Source organism: Dendrobates tinctorius, unplaced genomic scaffold (genome assembly GCF_039654945.1).
Source record: "Dendrobates tinctorius isolate UK_male_01 unplaced genomic scaffold, ASM3965494v1 ptg000046l, whole genome shotgun sequence".
Classification (NCBI taxonomy): Eukaryota; Metazoa; Chordata; class Amphibia; order Anura; family Dendrobatidae; genus Dendrobates; species Dendrobates tinctorius.
In genome coordinates this window covers 25,811,793-25,827,723 of record NW_027361714.1, presented here as the reverse complement: position 1 = coordinate 25,827,723, position 15,931 = coordinate 25,811,793, and positions in this window count along the sequence as shown.

Genomic DNA, 15,931 nt, shown 5'->3' with positions numbered 1-15,931 from the left:
CATCCCCTGGCTAACAGCCTGTGGAGTGGCTGTGTGTCATGGCTGCCAGCGAGTGTCCCAGAGAAGAGAGTGGATGTCTGCAGCGTGGGGAAACAGCCATGAGGAAACTCTGACGTGGGTGAGATAATGATGAGGCTAAAGAACCTGAGTATGGACATTGAGTAACCTGTGTGACCACAGGCTTAACCAGAGTGAAGGTATAATGGACGCTATGCTGTGATGCTGTTTATGTTGCATCTATGTGTTCATGAAGGAGGAATAAACCGCATGGACTGTGTTATGCTTTATGAAAACCTGTGCCGGATCTGATTTTGTGGCTGCTGAGCGAGTATCCCCTACCCGAATAACAGCGCTACCTCACAGTATCCACATTAAAATTGGATGAAGGGATTAGGAGTTTCAGCTCCTTAACATGTGCCACCCTGTTTTTAAAGGGACCAAAATTAATTGGACAGATTAAATAATTGTAAAATGTTCATTTCTAGTACTTGGCTGAAAACCCTTTGTTGGCAATGACTGCCTGAAGTCTTGAATTCATGGACATCACCAGACGCTGTGTTTCCAGGCCTTCACTGCGGTGGTTTTCAGTTGCTGTCTGTTTGTGGGCCTTTCTGTCTGAAGTTTAGACTTTAACAAGTGAAATGCATGCTCAATTGGGTTGAGATCAGGTGACTGACTTGGCCACTGAAGAATATTCCACTTCTTTGCTTTAATAAACTCCTGGGTTGCTTTGGCTTTATGTTTTGGGTCATTGTCCATCTGTAGTATGAAACGACGACCAATCAGTTTGGCTGCATTTTGCTGGATCTGAGCAAACAGTATGGCTCTGAATACCTCAGAATTCATTCAGCTGCTTCTGTCCTGTGTCACATCATCAATAAATACTTGTTACCCAGTGCCACTGGCAGCCATGCATGCCCAAGCCATCACACTCCCTCCGCCGTGTTTTACAGATGATGTGGTATGCTTTGGATCATGAGCTGTACCACGCCTTCGCCATACTTTTCTCTTCCCATCGTTCTGGTAGAGGTTGATCTTGGTTTCATCTGTCCAAAGAATGTTCTTCCAGAACTGTGCTGGCTTTTTTAGATGTTTTTTAGCAAAGTCCAGTCTAGCCTTTTTATTCTTGATGCTTATGAGTGGCTTGCACCGTGCAGTGAACCCTCTGTATCTACATTCATGCAGAATTATCTTTATGGTAGATTTGGATCTTGATACGCCTATGGGTCGCCCTCCCAGGGCTGTGGGTTACTCAGTACCGAGCCGGTGTCAGGGGAAGGTGTCACAGCGGCGGTGACCCGGTCCGTGGGCCTGGGTGCCCAAGTAATGGGGGGATGTAGTAAATGGAATGGAATAGTTCGTGACGCCACCTGTGGTGCTCGGCAAGGGAGGTGTTAAGCCGACGCTGCAGACAGATCCTCTGGTACAGATGGTATGGTGCAGCAGTGATGGTATAGCCCTCTACAGGCAGGGCTGATGTCCCAGGGCAGTGTAGTTGTAATGGTTGTGGAAAGGCGCAGACAGTGTAAAGAATGATACCCAGATGTAGCGGTGCTGAACAGGTTGGCGCAAGAATGAATGGAGGACACCGAGGCTTGCAGTTCCAAAGCTTTACTCACAGTCTGCGGTACACAAGGGTGCCTGCTTCTGGGCTGTGTCCTCCGGGTCAGAGACTCAGCAAACCTCCAGGCCAGATGGAAAGCTCCTCTCCAACACTTCGCCAACATGTACCTTTCCTGAACGACTCCTCTATTGCGCCTTAAGGTGTGAAGATCTCCAGTACCGTGGTACTCTGGAGTTCCTCCTGTCAGATGTTCCCAAGAACTCTACTCGTATGGCAGACAGCTATAGCCTGCTTCGGGGACTCCCTTCTCCTGAGCCCCGGCTCTCTAATCAGTTGCTGTTGTGCCCCAAGTCTTAGTTGGGAGTAGTGCATTTACAGCCAACTACTCCACCGGTGTCTGCTGCAGAACCATAAGTTCCCATACAACCTCGGGGACCGGGCCCCAGCCTTGCACTGAGAACCTATAGGCAGGGTTCCTCGTCCAACTCACGTCCTCTCTGTTCTCCTTACTCCTTTGTTCCGTACTCATCTTTCTCTCTCTTATGGAAGCTTAGGTTGCAGTTCTACGTCTTTCTCCTTCTTTCCCTATCCCGTGCCAGCTGGCTCAGATTACTGAGGCAGCTGCAGCACTCCTTCCTCCATCCCTTCTTACAGGGATCCTCACTCCTGTCTGAGTGACTTCTTACCCACCTGACCTTCTGCCAGACTGAACCTGTAATCCTACACTTTCACACTCTTTTATGTATCTCAACTCCACCCACCTCCCAACACACCCAGTGTTCCAAGCAGGGAGCCACCAGAGGTGCTCTGTTACGCTCTAAGCACTGAGCCGCAATGTGGTTGTGCAGAACTACCCTGTTGTGTGGGGTGCGAGTGTTGGAGTGCAGAAAGGAGTTTCCACCTTACCTGGATGGTGGGGCACTACACCTTAGAAGGTGCAGTACCTCTGTGGCGACTGAGCCTCAGGGGCGCCACACCTACCTCCTGGATAGTGTTGTTCACTTGGTTGGATGTTGTGAAGGGGTTTCTCTTCACCATGGTGACTATTCTGTGATCATCCACCACTGTTGTCTTCCGTGGGCGCCAACGTCTTTTTGCATTGATGAGTTCACCAGTGCTTTCTTTCTTTCTCAGGATGTACCAAACTGTGGATTTTGCCACTCCTAATGTTGTAACAATTTGTCGGATGGGATTTTTCTGTTTTTGCAGCTTAAGAATGGCTTGTTTCACCTGCATGGAGAGCTCCTTTGACTGCATGTTTCCTTCACAGCAAAACCTTTCAAATGCAAGCACCACACCTCAAATCAACTCCAGGCCTTTTATCTGCTTAATTGAGAATGACATAACGAAGGGATTGCCCACACCTGTCCATGAAATAGCCTTGGAGTCAATTGTCCAATTACTTTTGGTCCCTTTAAAAACAGTGTGGCACATGTTAAGGTGCTGAAACTCCTAAACCCTTCATCCAGTTTTAATTTGGATACCCTCAAATTAAAGCTGAAAGTCTGAACTGTATCTGAATTGTTTTGTTTAAAATTCATTGTGGTAATGTCTAGAACCAAAATTGGAAAAATGTCTCTGTCCAAATATATATGGACCTAACTTTATATATGTGTATATATATATATATTAAACCAATAAATACATATATATATCTACTATATAATCGTCTAATTCTCTCTGTCTGTCTGTCTGTAACGGAAATCCTGACAGGCGCAGTTCGGCCGAAAATTGGCGCGGAATTCGAACAATGCACGCCACCTCTACCGTCGGGAGATATGCGGCGCTAGCTGCTGATCTCCCGACGGTCGCCGCGGGTCATCTGCCGCACAGAAGTCAGCAGCGACGCAGCAGGGAAATGACCGGCGCAGCACTCAATGTGCGGATGGTACCCAGGGTTCAGAGGAGAGGAGACTCTCCTCCAGGCCCTGGGTACCATAAACCTGTTAAAAATAGAATAAAAATAAAAAATAGTGATATACTCACATTCCGATGGCCCCCGGACTCTTTCCCTCCTCTCACCACGCGCCCGGTATTTTCTAGTCCCAGAAATGCTTTGCGCGAAAGACCGCTGGTGATGTCGCGCTCTCGTGATAGTGATGTCATCTCCGGTCCTTTGCACTAAGCATTACTGGGATCGGAAGATGCCGGGAGCGTGGAGAGGAGATCGGGGGATGTCGGAAGGTGAGTATATCACTATTTTTTATTTTAATTCTATTTTTTACAGGTTTATGGTACCCAGGGCCTGGAGGAGAATCTCCTCTCCTCCGGACCCTGGGTACCATCCACACTTTGAGCGCTGCGCCGGTCATCTCCTGGCTGCGTCGCCGCTGACCTCCGTGCGGCAAGAGATGACCCGCGGCAACTGCCGCAGATCTCCCAATGGTAGCGGTGGCATGCGTCATTAGAATTCTGTGCCAATTTGCGGCTGGACTGCGCCTGTCGCTGTTTGGCCGTGCCCGGCCGGCCATGACCAATCAACAACAGGCGCAGTCCGGACGTGAATTGGCGCAGAATTCGAACAGCGAACGCCACCGCTACCATCGGGAGATCAGCGGCACTAGCTGCTGATCTCCCGAAGGTTGCCACGGGTCATCTCCTGCCGCACGGTTTTGCCGCAATCAGCGATATTGGCTGGGAATTTAAAGGGGATCTGTCACCCCATTTTTGGCCTATCAGCTGCAGCCACCGCCATCAGGGGCTTATTTACAGCATTCTGTAATGCTGTACATAAGCCCATGATGAAACCTGAAAGATAAGAAAAATGAGTCAGATTATACTCACCCCGGCGTTCGGTCCGGCCTGATGGGTGTCGCCGTCCCGTACGGCGCCTCCCATCTTCATGCGATGACGTCCTCCTCTTTGCTTCTCCCTCGGCTCCTGTGCATGCATACTTTATTGGCTCTGTTGATGGCAGAGCAGAGTACTGCATTGCACAGGCGCCGGACCTCTCTGACCTTTCCCAGCGCCTGTGCACTGCAGTACTTTACTCTGCCCTCAACAGGGCAGATAAAGCACGCGTGCACAGGAGCCGAGGGGGAAGCAACGAGGAGGACATCATCGTATGAAGATGGGAGGTGCCGGACCCAGCATTACAGAATGCTGTAGATAAGCCCCTGATGGTGGTGGCCCCAGCTTATGGGGCAAAAATGGGGTGACAGATTCCCTTTAAATAAACTACATACATATTCTAGAATACCCGATGCGTTAGAATTGGGCCACCAGCTCCAACAATGGAAAAATTAAAAAGTTGTAGCTTTAAGAATGAAGCAATGCAAAAACAATTATTTTCTCTATAAAATAGTTTTTATTGTGAAAAAGTGGCAAAACATTAAAAAAAATAAATGTGGTATCATTGTAATCGTACTGACCCAAACCATAAAAGCTGCCTTAATTTTACTACTTACGGAACGTCATAAAAAAAATTCCTTAATTCCTGGTGTTTCATCATTATGTCTCCCAAAAATCAGAATAGAAAGCATTCAAAAAAATTCATGTACTCAAAAATGGTACCAATAAAAATGTCAGCTCGACCGGCAAAAAACAAACCATCACATGAGTCTGTCTGCCGAAACATGGAAAAACTATAGCTCTCAAAATAGTGATGCGCAACGAAAAGCGTCTTTTAGTGTGTGACAGCTGCCAAAACATGAAAACCCGACATAATCTGGTATCGCTGTAATCATACCGACCTGAAGAATAAAGTCGGCTAATGATTTATACTGCACGAGGAATGGCATAAAAAATAAATAAAACCAATTCTTCACATGCTGTTGATTTTTTCATTCTTCATCCCAAAGATAGCAATAAGGCTCAGCGCACATTTATCCCACGCACTACGCTGATCGCTTCAAACAGAACCCCCGGTAGATTCCCTATGATGAGGCAGATGGAGACACTGTGGACGCCATAAGACCTGTGTTTTGGTGGTGTCCGTCTTTTTAGTCATACATAAAAGTGCATTCAGACAGTTTTGTGCACCTCTGAAAAGAAGGACACCGCTGAAAAGAGGCCAGATAGAGTCCAGAGTAAAGGCCCCGTCTCACTAAGCGATCTCGGTAGCGAGATCGCTGCTGAGTCACAACTTTTGTGACGTAACAGCGATCTCACCAGCGAGATCGCTGTGTGTGACAGCGATCAGCGAGCGGCCCCCCTGCCGGTATCGCTGATCGCTGGAAGAAACCTCTGGACATTTCTTTGGTCGCTGGTCTCCCGCTGGCCAGCACGCATCGCTGTGTGTAACAGGCAGGAGACCAGAGATCAGGTGTAAAAAATAATAAAAAAAAATAAAAAATATAGTTATTCTCACCTTCCGACGTCCCGTTCAGCCATCCTGCCTCTCTCTACGCTCCGGTCCCAGTGATCCTTTGCACAAATGACCGCGAGACTTTCTTATTCCTCGAGACCGTGACATCTCGCGGTCATTCGTGCAAAGGATCACTGGGACCGGAGCGTGGAGAGAGGCAGGATGGCTGAACACGACGTCAGAAGGTGAGAATAACTATATTTTTTATTTTGATTCTATTTTTTTAGCGATGGCCAGCGATGCCGGGCGCTCGGCATCGCTGTGCTGATCGCTGGTGAAGCTGTCTGTGTGACAGCTCACCAGCGATCACATAGCAACTTACTAGCGATCCTGACACCTTGATATCGGTGTCGGGATCGCTGGTATGTCGCTTAGTGTGACGGGGCCTTAACTCTGCTTCCTCATTATAGTGAATGGGTCAGGGGTTTCATCTGTCACGTCAATCAGAGACTTAGATGGAAACCCCAAAGTAAGTGTTCAGCGTAGAGCGCCAGATACGCGGGATCCCAAATGTTATGTAAAATGTTCCCAATAAAAGTTTCAACTCATTCCACAAAAAAAGTAAGTCCTCACTCAGGTCCGTCATCTGTTAATGGGAATATAGGGGGCTTCCAAGTTACTGGTAGCACAAAGGCTCTGGAAAAGGGAAATGGCTTCTCACCCGCCAAAAGAAATTCCCCCCCTCCCATCTCAGCCCCACAGTGTACCTAAACCACAAATATCATCCACATGTTTGGCATTTCTGTATTGATGAGAGCCCGCCTAATTTATGGGTGCATGTACACAGAAGCACAGGTTGGGCATGACGTACTGGTGACTGCAACGTACTGGTTACTACAGCGTACTAATCACTACAATGGCAGTTTGCATTTTTCACTCAGCAACATCCGCTGCTGCCACTTATGGAGTCAAAATCATCACTGCACTTGTAGATAAATTCCTAATGGAATTCCTAACTTGTAGATAATTTCCAAACTGGGTCACTTGAGGGTCTGCTTTATACTTTACATAGGATATGCTAAAACGGCTGTATACATGATATAACATACCCTGAGACTCTACTGTACATATCTCATAGGATACATTGAGCCTCTACTGTATTTATTACATAGATTAATATGAGACTCTGCCGTATACATCATATAACATACACTGAGACTCTGTTGTGTACTTCACACAGGATGTAATGAGATTCTGCTTCATAAATCTGATAAAACAAAAAACAAATATCCTAAAATAAAAAAGTAAAAAATAAATTGCAAAAATTGCATTAAGGTAGTAATAATAAGGGTATTTAGCAAACATAATTTTGATCAAAAGAATGTACAAGCCATCCCGCCACGTCACAGCAACCCTTGTGGGACAGTCCTAACTCTTGTATTTAAAACCTTTCTACTTGTCAAGTGACGTAAATGTGAGCAAGGACCGAAGGACTGAACCACCAGTAAAAGCATAGGCCAGACAGGATGGATTTCCCAACTCAGAAACAGGGCAGTCACACCCTTATATGCACAGAATGCACATTGAACTAAATGAGAAACTACTGTTTCCATCATCCGATGCCTGCTGCTGCTAATAACAGCGAGAGCAGGAGCAGCTGATGGGAGTATTCATCAGCCGGCTCCTGTGCTATAAATAAAAAATGTAAATGAAAAAGTTTGTGGGTTCCCCTGCATTTTTGATAACAAGCCAGTCAAAATTCACAGCTGGGTGCTGCAACCCTCAGCTGTTGTCAGGTTCAGCAAGGCTAGTTATCAAGAACAGAGAGGTCCCCAAGCCGTATTTTTTAAATTATTTAAATAAATAATTTAAAAAACAGCGTGGGGTCCCCCCATTTTTGACAACTAGCCATGTTAAAGCAGACAGCTGAGGACAGATATTCTCAGGCTGGTTAGAGGTGTACTGCTGCTTAGACGCTGTGATACGCAACCTCCACCAGGGGGTGCCGGTGGTGGAGAAAGGTTGCACTAACAGTGGAGCACAACACCACAGTACAGGTGCCACTAGGTGGCAGAAGAATCCAACAAAAAAAAATAAAATCAGAATACTTTCATTAGCCTCATAAGTTGTGAAACACCAAAACAAAGTAATAATAATAATAATAATAATCTTTATTTATATAGCGCCAACATATTCCGCAGCGCTTTACAGCTTAACAGTTTCAAAACACAAGTCATAAGTAACAACGTTAACAATACAGTAATTAAAGTAAAATAAGACGACCCTGCTCGTGAGAGCTTACAATCTACAATGAGGTGGGGGAGATACAAAGTACAGGTGTGTATTTACAATGATGTATTTACAATGATGGTCCAGCCATCTTGAGAAGGTGGGGACAGAGATAGTGAATGGGCTACATACTCACACTTGCACATAAAATGACTGACTAGTGAACGTGATAGGCTGCTCTGAATAGATGTGTTTTAAGAGAGTGCCTAAAACTGTGCAAAGTGTGGATAGTCCTAATTTCTTGTGGTAGAGCATTCCAGAGGATTGGCGCAGCGCGGGAAAAGTCTTTGAGTCGAGAGTGGGAGGTGCGGATTAGTGCAGAGATTAGTCGAAAGTCTTTTGCAGAGCGCAGCGGTCGGCTAGGCCGATAGACAGAAATGAGGGAGGAGATGTAGGGGGGTACTGCACTGTGGAGAGCTTTGTGGGTGAGAACAAGTACTTTGAATTGGACCCTATGAATGGGCAGCCAATGTAAGGACTGGCGAAGAGCGGATGCATCCGAGTACCGATTAGCCAGGTAGATGACCCTGCCTGCTGCATTAACTATGGACTGGAGAGGGGAAAGTCGAGTAGCGGGGAGGCCAATTAATAGAGCATTGCAGTAATCCAGGTGGGAGTGGATCAATGCTACAGTGAGGGTTTTTGCTTCCATGGTGAGAAAAGGGCGAATTCTGGAGATGTTCTTTAGGTGTAGGCGGCAAGAACAGGCAAGACTTTGTATATGGGATGTGAAGGAGAGGTTGGTGTCAAACATAACACCCACACAGCGTGCCTGCTGCCGGGGAGTTATTATGGTGCCACCCATGGAGAGGGAAATGTCAGATTTAGGGAGGTTAGTAGATGCCGGGAGCAGAAGTAGTTCAGTTTTTGAGAGGTTAAGTTTCAGATAGAGAGCGGACATGACATTGGAGACTGCGGACAGACAGTCACTGGCGTTCTGTAGTACAGCGGGGTAAGGTCGGGGGATGATGTATATAGTTGTGTATCATCAGCATAAAGATGGTACTGAAAGCCAAATCTGCTGATGGTCTGTCCAATTGGGGCCGTGTAGAGAGAGAAGAGAAGGGGGCCAAGGAATGAGCTGTTATGAATGAGTCACCGTAGGAGGCAAAAACTGAAATACTAGCTAAGTCCAGAAAACCAGAGAAGTTGGCAGCTCTCAGATTGCAGACCCTTGAACCTAACAACAACTAGCAGTAGCCGTGGGGGGTTCCTACGGTGACCTAGACCCCTCGATCACAGCCGGAGAACTACATAGCCTAAAGACAGAAAGGGAAATCTAAACTGCCCCAGAGCAGACCCCAAAGCAATAGGCAGCCCCCAACATATAATGACGGTGAAGCAAGATGAAAAAACACTCACACAGATAGAAAGGTAGGCTGAGCAAATGATGGGGCCCAAGCTAACTAAATAGGACAGAATAGAAAAGCTGCTGTCTGCAATCCGCCAAAACCCTCTCAAAAACAAGAGCCAACAGACTGATAGGGAAAAAGCCCTGAAGTCGCTAGGCTTCAAAAAGACTATATCAGTACTCGGGTATCATCTGAAGACAGAGCAAAAAGGAATTCAGCTCACCCAGCAGGGAAAGGCAGAAATCCAGAAAAACAAGGCAAAACAAAACCAAAACACAAATGCAAAAAGTAGAGCAGAAAACTTAGCTTTTGAGGAGCAGGAATCAGACTGGTCTCCAAGAATCCCTCAGAGTAATCACCCGCAAGGCAGAAGGGCGTCAGCTACCTTATATCCAGTCAGCAATCCCAGTCACCCAGTCATCATTATTCTGCTCAGGTGCTTTGTAATCAGCCTCACTACCTTCCTTCACCAGAAGAGGGAGTTCATCAGCCCTCAATGGTGAAGGGGAAAATGAGCTCACAACAATGAGCCCTGAGGTACCCCGACAGCGAGAGGAAGAGGAGATGACGTGGAGCCAGCGAACAAAATACTGAAGGAGTGGTCAGAGAGATAGGAAGAGAACCAGGAGAGAGCAGTGTCCTTAAAGCCTAGTGACTGGAGCCTATGGAGTAGGAGACGGTGATCAACAGTGTCGAAAGCTGCAGAAAGGTTGAGAAGAATGAGCAGAGAGTATTCACCGTTACATTTTGCTGTCAGAAGGTCATTGGTCACTTTGATGATTCCAGTTTCAGTCGAATGTAGGGGTCGAAAGCCAGACTGTGAAGGGTCTAGGAGGGAGTGAGTGGAGAGGTAGCGGGTAAGGCGGCAGTAGACTAGGCGCTCCAAGAGTTTAGAGATGAAGGGGAGATTGGATACTGGTCTGTAGTTGTTTGTGCAGGATGGGTCGAGAGCAGGTTTCTTTAATAATGGAGTACTGATACAGTGTTTGAAGGAGGATGGGAAAATGCCTGAGGAGAGGGAGAGATTAAAGATTGCAGTTAGGTGAGTTGTGATGACTGGAGAGAGAGACTGGAGGAGTTGTGAGCTAATGGGGTCGGTAGTGCATGTAGTTGGGCAAGAAGAAGAGAGGAGTCTGGAGACTTCTTCTTCTCTGATGAGATCAAATGTGGAAAGTGAGCCAGGGGAGATGCAGGAAGGGATGTGAGTCACAGCACTTGGTGGTTGGGAGCGGATTTCCTGACGGATATTATCTATTTTCTCTATAAAATGGGAGGCCAGGTCATTTGCACAAATGTCTGAGATAGGAGCTTGTGCTTTTGGCCTGAGGAGGGAGTGAAAGGTGTCAAAAAGTTTCTTGGGGTTGTTGGCTAGTGAGGAAATCAGGGTGGTGACGTTGGTCTGTTTGGCGAGGTGAAGGGCAGAGTTGTAGGTTCTTAGCATAAATTTGAAGTAGATGAAGTCTTCTGGTGTGCGGGTTTTTCTCCATCGGCGTTCAGCACTCCTAGAGCATCTTTGGAGAAATTGAGTTTGCGATGTGAGCCAGGGCTGTTTTACTCTGTAAAGTACATCAAACAAGGTCACATTAATTCAGAGTTCCAATCAGAGAGGAATTCAGGTGCGGAAAAAACACACATGCAGCAGCACAGAACAACCAGGCAAGGATAAATAGAGTGTGTAACCACTTTGACATAATATTAAATCCAGTATAGTAGCGCACATATTGGCCAGAAGGACCACAACCAGGTCACAATCTTTAAAGATTCTTACCCATGGCTGCAGAGTACGCCGCACGTGTAGCCCCTACAATTAAAAATTGTGACCTGCTTGTGGTCCTTCTGGCCAATATATTTGCTACTATGCTGGATTTAATATTATGTCAAAGTGGTTACACACTGGGTTACTAAATTATTTGGATAAGACTTGAGGCGCCACAGATGGCCTGAAGACAAGGACATAAGGGAGGATGAGGAGAAGGATGAGGGCGAGGAAGAGCAGATAGACAGTTGTCCTATTGCTGGGGATAGGGAAGTCTTGGCTGTTGGCAGTCTGTACGCCTACTGACCAACAATTTTTACTTGTTGGTCACCCTTCTAGACCCATGCTACAAGGAGGACTTTCCATCTCTCTCCTTCCCGAGGCAGAGAGGTCTAATAAAATGTTTCAGTACCAGAATGCCCAAGTTGAAGAATTATTTTAAAAATTCCCATCTGACAATGATGGCAGAAAATGTCACAGTTTCTTGGACAACCAAAGTGTGGAGATGAGGGAGACACACACCAGATGTATTGGAGGCAGGGGAACACTCTCAAAGGTCTGGTACAGTTTTCTTAGACCCTCCCAGTGCCCAAGCCCTGATACGTGGATACTCTGACAAGGAGGGAAAAGTTTTGGAATATTCTGGAGTACCTTTCCAACTGTACCAGCATCCTCCGTTATTCCTCTGTGCCTTGCAAATATTGAGTGTCCAAGGTGGACACGGGATATAAACTTTCTCTCTATGTCTTGGAGGTCTTGGCCTGCTGTGCCTCTAGCGTTTTGTCAGAGCAGGTTTTTAGTGCCGCTGGAGTAGTATAACAAATAGGCACATCCACCTGTTAACTGAAAATACTGACAGACTAATTCTTATCAAAATTAACAAGGGCCGGATTGGCCCAGAGATCAGCACCGGATGAAAGCAGCAGAACTTAAATTTAAATCCAGTGTTATTTTGCTTTTTTCTGGTGTATTCATATGCACCCTTTCCCACCCAAATATGGGTATACATTTCAGGATTTTGTCTTTTTTGTGTTGTCATCTTCCTCCTCCACCACCATATCAACAGGTTAATCATACTACACTCGCTACCCTTTTATGGGTGTTTATGATGCTCAGTGACAATTTTGAGAGGCCTACCACTAACATTCTTATGTATATATATACCCTCCAGGGGTCCATGCACTTAGTGAATATGCATTACCAACCTAGGATACCCGCTCCCTAATAATGGGGCAAAAATATTTTCTGAGGCCTTACACTACATCTCTTTAAATGGGTATTGGAGTGCTACCTTCTAATTTTTGGCATCTCTTGCACTTTGTGCATACGCTCTACCAGTGTAGGAGACCCATTCCTTAATAATGGGAAAATATGCTTTTCTGTGTTTCACCTTTTAGTTTAAGGAACATTTTTGAAACCAAAAGAGCCAATGGGTTCTATTAGTATGTGATCAAGTGCTTTGTTGTGGGCTGTCAGGTGGTCGTCCTATAGGGAGTTCTTACACTGCATACATTATTTCACAGCTGGGACAGAAGAATTTGTACAGTAAGTCCAGAAGATCCTGGTATTTTCCATATCAGGCTGACGAGATGTAAAATTCTCCGCTATATTCCCCAGCAGGGTTGATGAAATAACAGTCCTGAAATACAAACATGTTCCTCATTATAGAGAGAGATAGACTGTTTATGCTTTGGGGAGAGCCTGTGGGCAGGACTTTCATTGGTTTCTCTGACCTAAAGTATGAAGATAAGACCCTGCCTAGAGTCGCACCCCATAACATGAGCATATCATTAACTGAAAACTTCTAACATTGATTACACAAAAACCATAAGATGATTTCTTCACCTCAGGTATAATTTTAATTGGAATAACAGTGGCAACATGACAATGCCTACAATTTAATTAGCAAAATCCTGCTGACAGGTTCTCTTTAAATCAGTAGTGGAAAACCTCTTTAAAAGTTAAGTGGGGACTGAAGCATTAATGTTATGGGGTACTCAAAGTACTGTGACCATAAAAGGTGCACATGGGACATTATTACATTCTAGGGGCAAAATGTGTACATTATTTTCTAGGACTCTTGCACAGGGCATTAATATTTTCAAGGGAGCAATTTTACCACCTTAAGGGCATTTTACTACATGAGGGACACAGTGGTAGGCATAATTATGTGGGACAGTAAGAGGAGCCATTGCAGTAATAAAGAGACATATAGGGCAGCAGCGGCTCAACATTGGGGCATCATTAGGATGAGGATTTTGTGCAGGTTGGGAATAGATGGGAATGGTGCTAGAAATGTGTGAGATGTCAAATGTGTCTTTGTTGTAACCTCTGCAGAAAAGCTGTGGCTGAAGAAGTTGTCGTGTCCGTCTGAGCCAGATAGAAAAGATGGGAAATGTGAACGGCTCTATCAGAAAATGTAATCTGAAAGTCACCACTTATAACTGTACTGTAAACTCCTATTGGTTTCTCAGCACTACTATCTACTAGAGTTGAGCGACTTTGGTGGGATCGGGTTTCATGAAACAAAATTTGTTTCAGATGAAACTGGTCCGACTAGGGCAAAAAAAAATTGGAGTTTCGTCCAGAACCCGTCCCCAATGCAAGTCAATGGGGATTAAAAGTTGGCATTGAGTGGATGAATGTCATCCGCTCAATGCCGACTTTTAATCCCCATTGACTTGCATTGGGGTCGGGTTTCGGATGAAACTCCGACTTTTTTTGCCCTAGTCGGACCAGTTTCATCTGAAACAAATTTTGTTTCATGAAACCCGATCCCACCAAAGTCGCTCAACTCTACTATCTACCACTATATATCACCATATGGCAGTAATATCAGTGTTGGTATTTGTATAGTGATTTACTGCATTTTTAGTGACAGCTGTCATTTGCTGAAGTTCCCCTTTACACACTGTACCACCATTGTTGTAATAAGGCCTACCTGGTTAGGATCCCATAATAAAGAATAACTTAGATTCCTTTAGTCTTGGTCTCTTTGACTTTTTAGTGCTCACATCCAGCTTTTGGGAATAGATTTGTAATATATAGCTGTTGTTTAATTTATAATCGGAGTTCCTCATACAAAACGATAGAATGTCTTAGGCTACTTTCACACTTGCGTTTTTTTGTGCTGCGCACCGTGCGCAGTGCAAACGCACATAAAAACGCATCATGCGTTTGTGTGCGTTTTTTTGCGGTTTTGCGAATGTTTTTTTAAGAAACACATGCATTTTTTGCGCTGACATGTGCATTACCATGCGCACGTCAGCGCACCCATAGACTATAATGGGTGTTTGGGTGAAAAAAAAGGATTGCGTGCGCATGCGTTTCTTTGGGACAAGTCGGACGTACAAAAAATGCAACAGGATGCATTTTGTGCGCCCGAGCGCACACTACAAAAAAAAAAGAAGCACATACAAACGCGTGCAAACACATGTGTATGCGCACCCATGTAAAGTATAGGGAAAAGAACGCATGTGTTTTTTTGCGAAAAAAAACAGAGCAAAAAAACGCAAGTGTGAAACCAGCCTTACTCATCGGAAATGAAAAATGTGCAGAAGCCGTGGGGCAAAAGGGTTAATGCACAGTGTAATATAAAATAAATTTATGGGTAGCTTTTTTTTCAAATAACTTGATACAAATAAAATATAGCATAATGTGGAAATTAAATTTTGCAACCAAACATTTATTTTCCCAGTGGTAATACAAATGTATTTCCACAAATTGTACTTTTTGCCATTTCAATTTTGAAGGCCTCAGACCAGCTTCAATATATTTCTAACAAGAAATATTTCATATGTGAGAGGAAAAATAAGCAAACCTATCACTCACTGAAATTTAAACAAAATCTGCTGTCCAAAACTAACATATTTGAGGTAAAATATATTATAAATTCATTATTTTCAGATGAAATTAATACTTGTTTTATTCCAGAAATGTTTTCCAATAATGTTTTTCTTGGCTCTGGTCCACCAATAATGGGTGTTTCACTATATTTTAGACAATTAGGCTAGAATATTATTTCATTCTATAAAATATATTATTTTTTACAATAGTTATTGGAAAATTCTGGACATTTGTGAAAATGTGTAACAGAATATTAAACTTATATCTGAATACAATTTCTAATAGTTTTTGACTATGTATATATTTTAAACCCTAAAGTATCTCATTAAAATAAAATCATTGTCCAAAATAGGGGAAATGTAGGCTGTTGCATTAAAACTATATTTCCTTAATTTTCTAAATCAGAACTTATGTAAAATACCCACTAATCTAAAAGCATCTAATATGAAATGTCGAATACATGATATTCTATGATTAGTCTGCATAATCAAAAATATCTAAATATATTTGCTTAAGAAAATGTAAAATAATGAAAATAAGACTGCACTGTTTTTCTAAAAATATTCACACTCATTGAAGGATTTCTATAATACCTTGTAAAAGCCTCAAATAATAAGGTGACCCATATTTGTATATATTTTCAGCTTTTCAATTTTACATTATTTCCATTCTTGTCATAAAAACTTACTAAAAAATATCAGGAATTGAATTGCACTTCTCGTTATAATTTTGACAGTTGTTTCACTCTTGTGTAGAGAGAGGACAAGTGATTTAAAGTCACAGTCCAGATCCACCGTTACTTCCATGAGCTGTAGATTTTGTAAAAGCAGCAGAAATCATTCAGCAAACCCTTTTTTTCCAGTCTTCCAGGTGCCCCT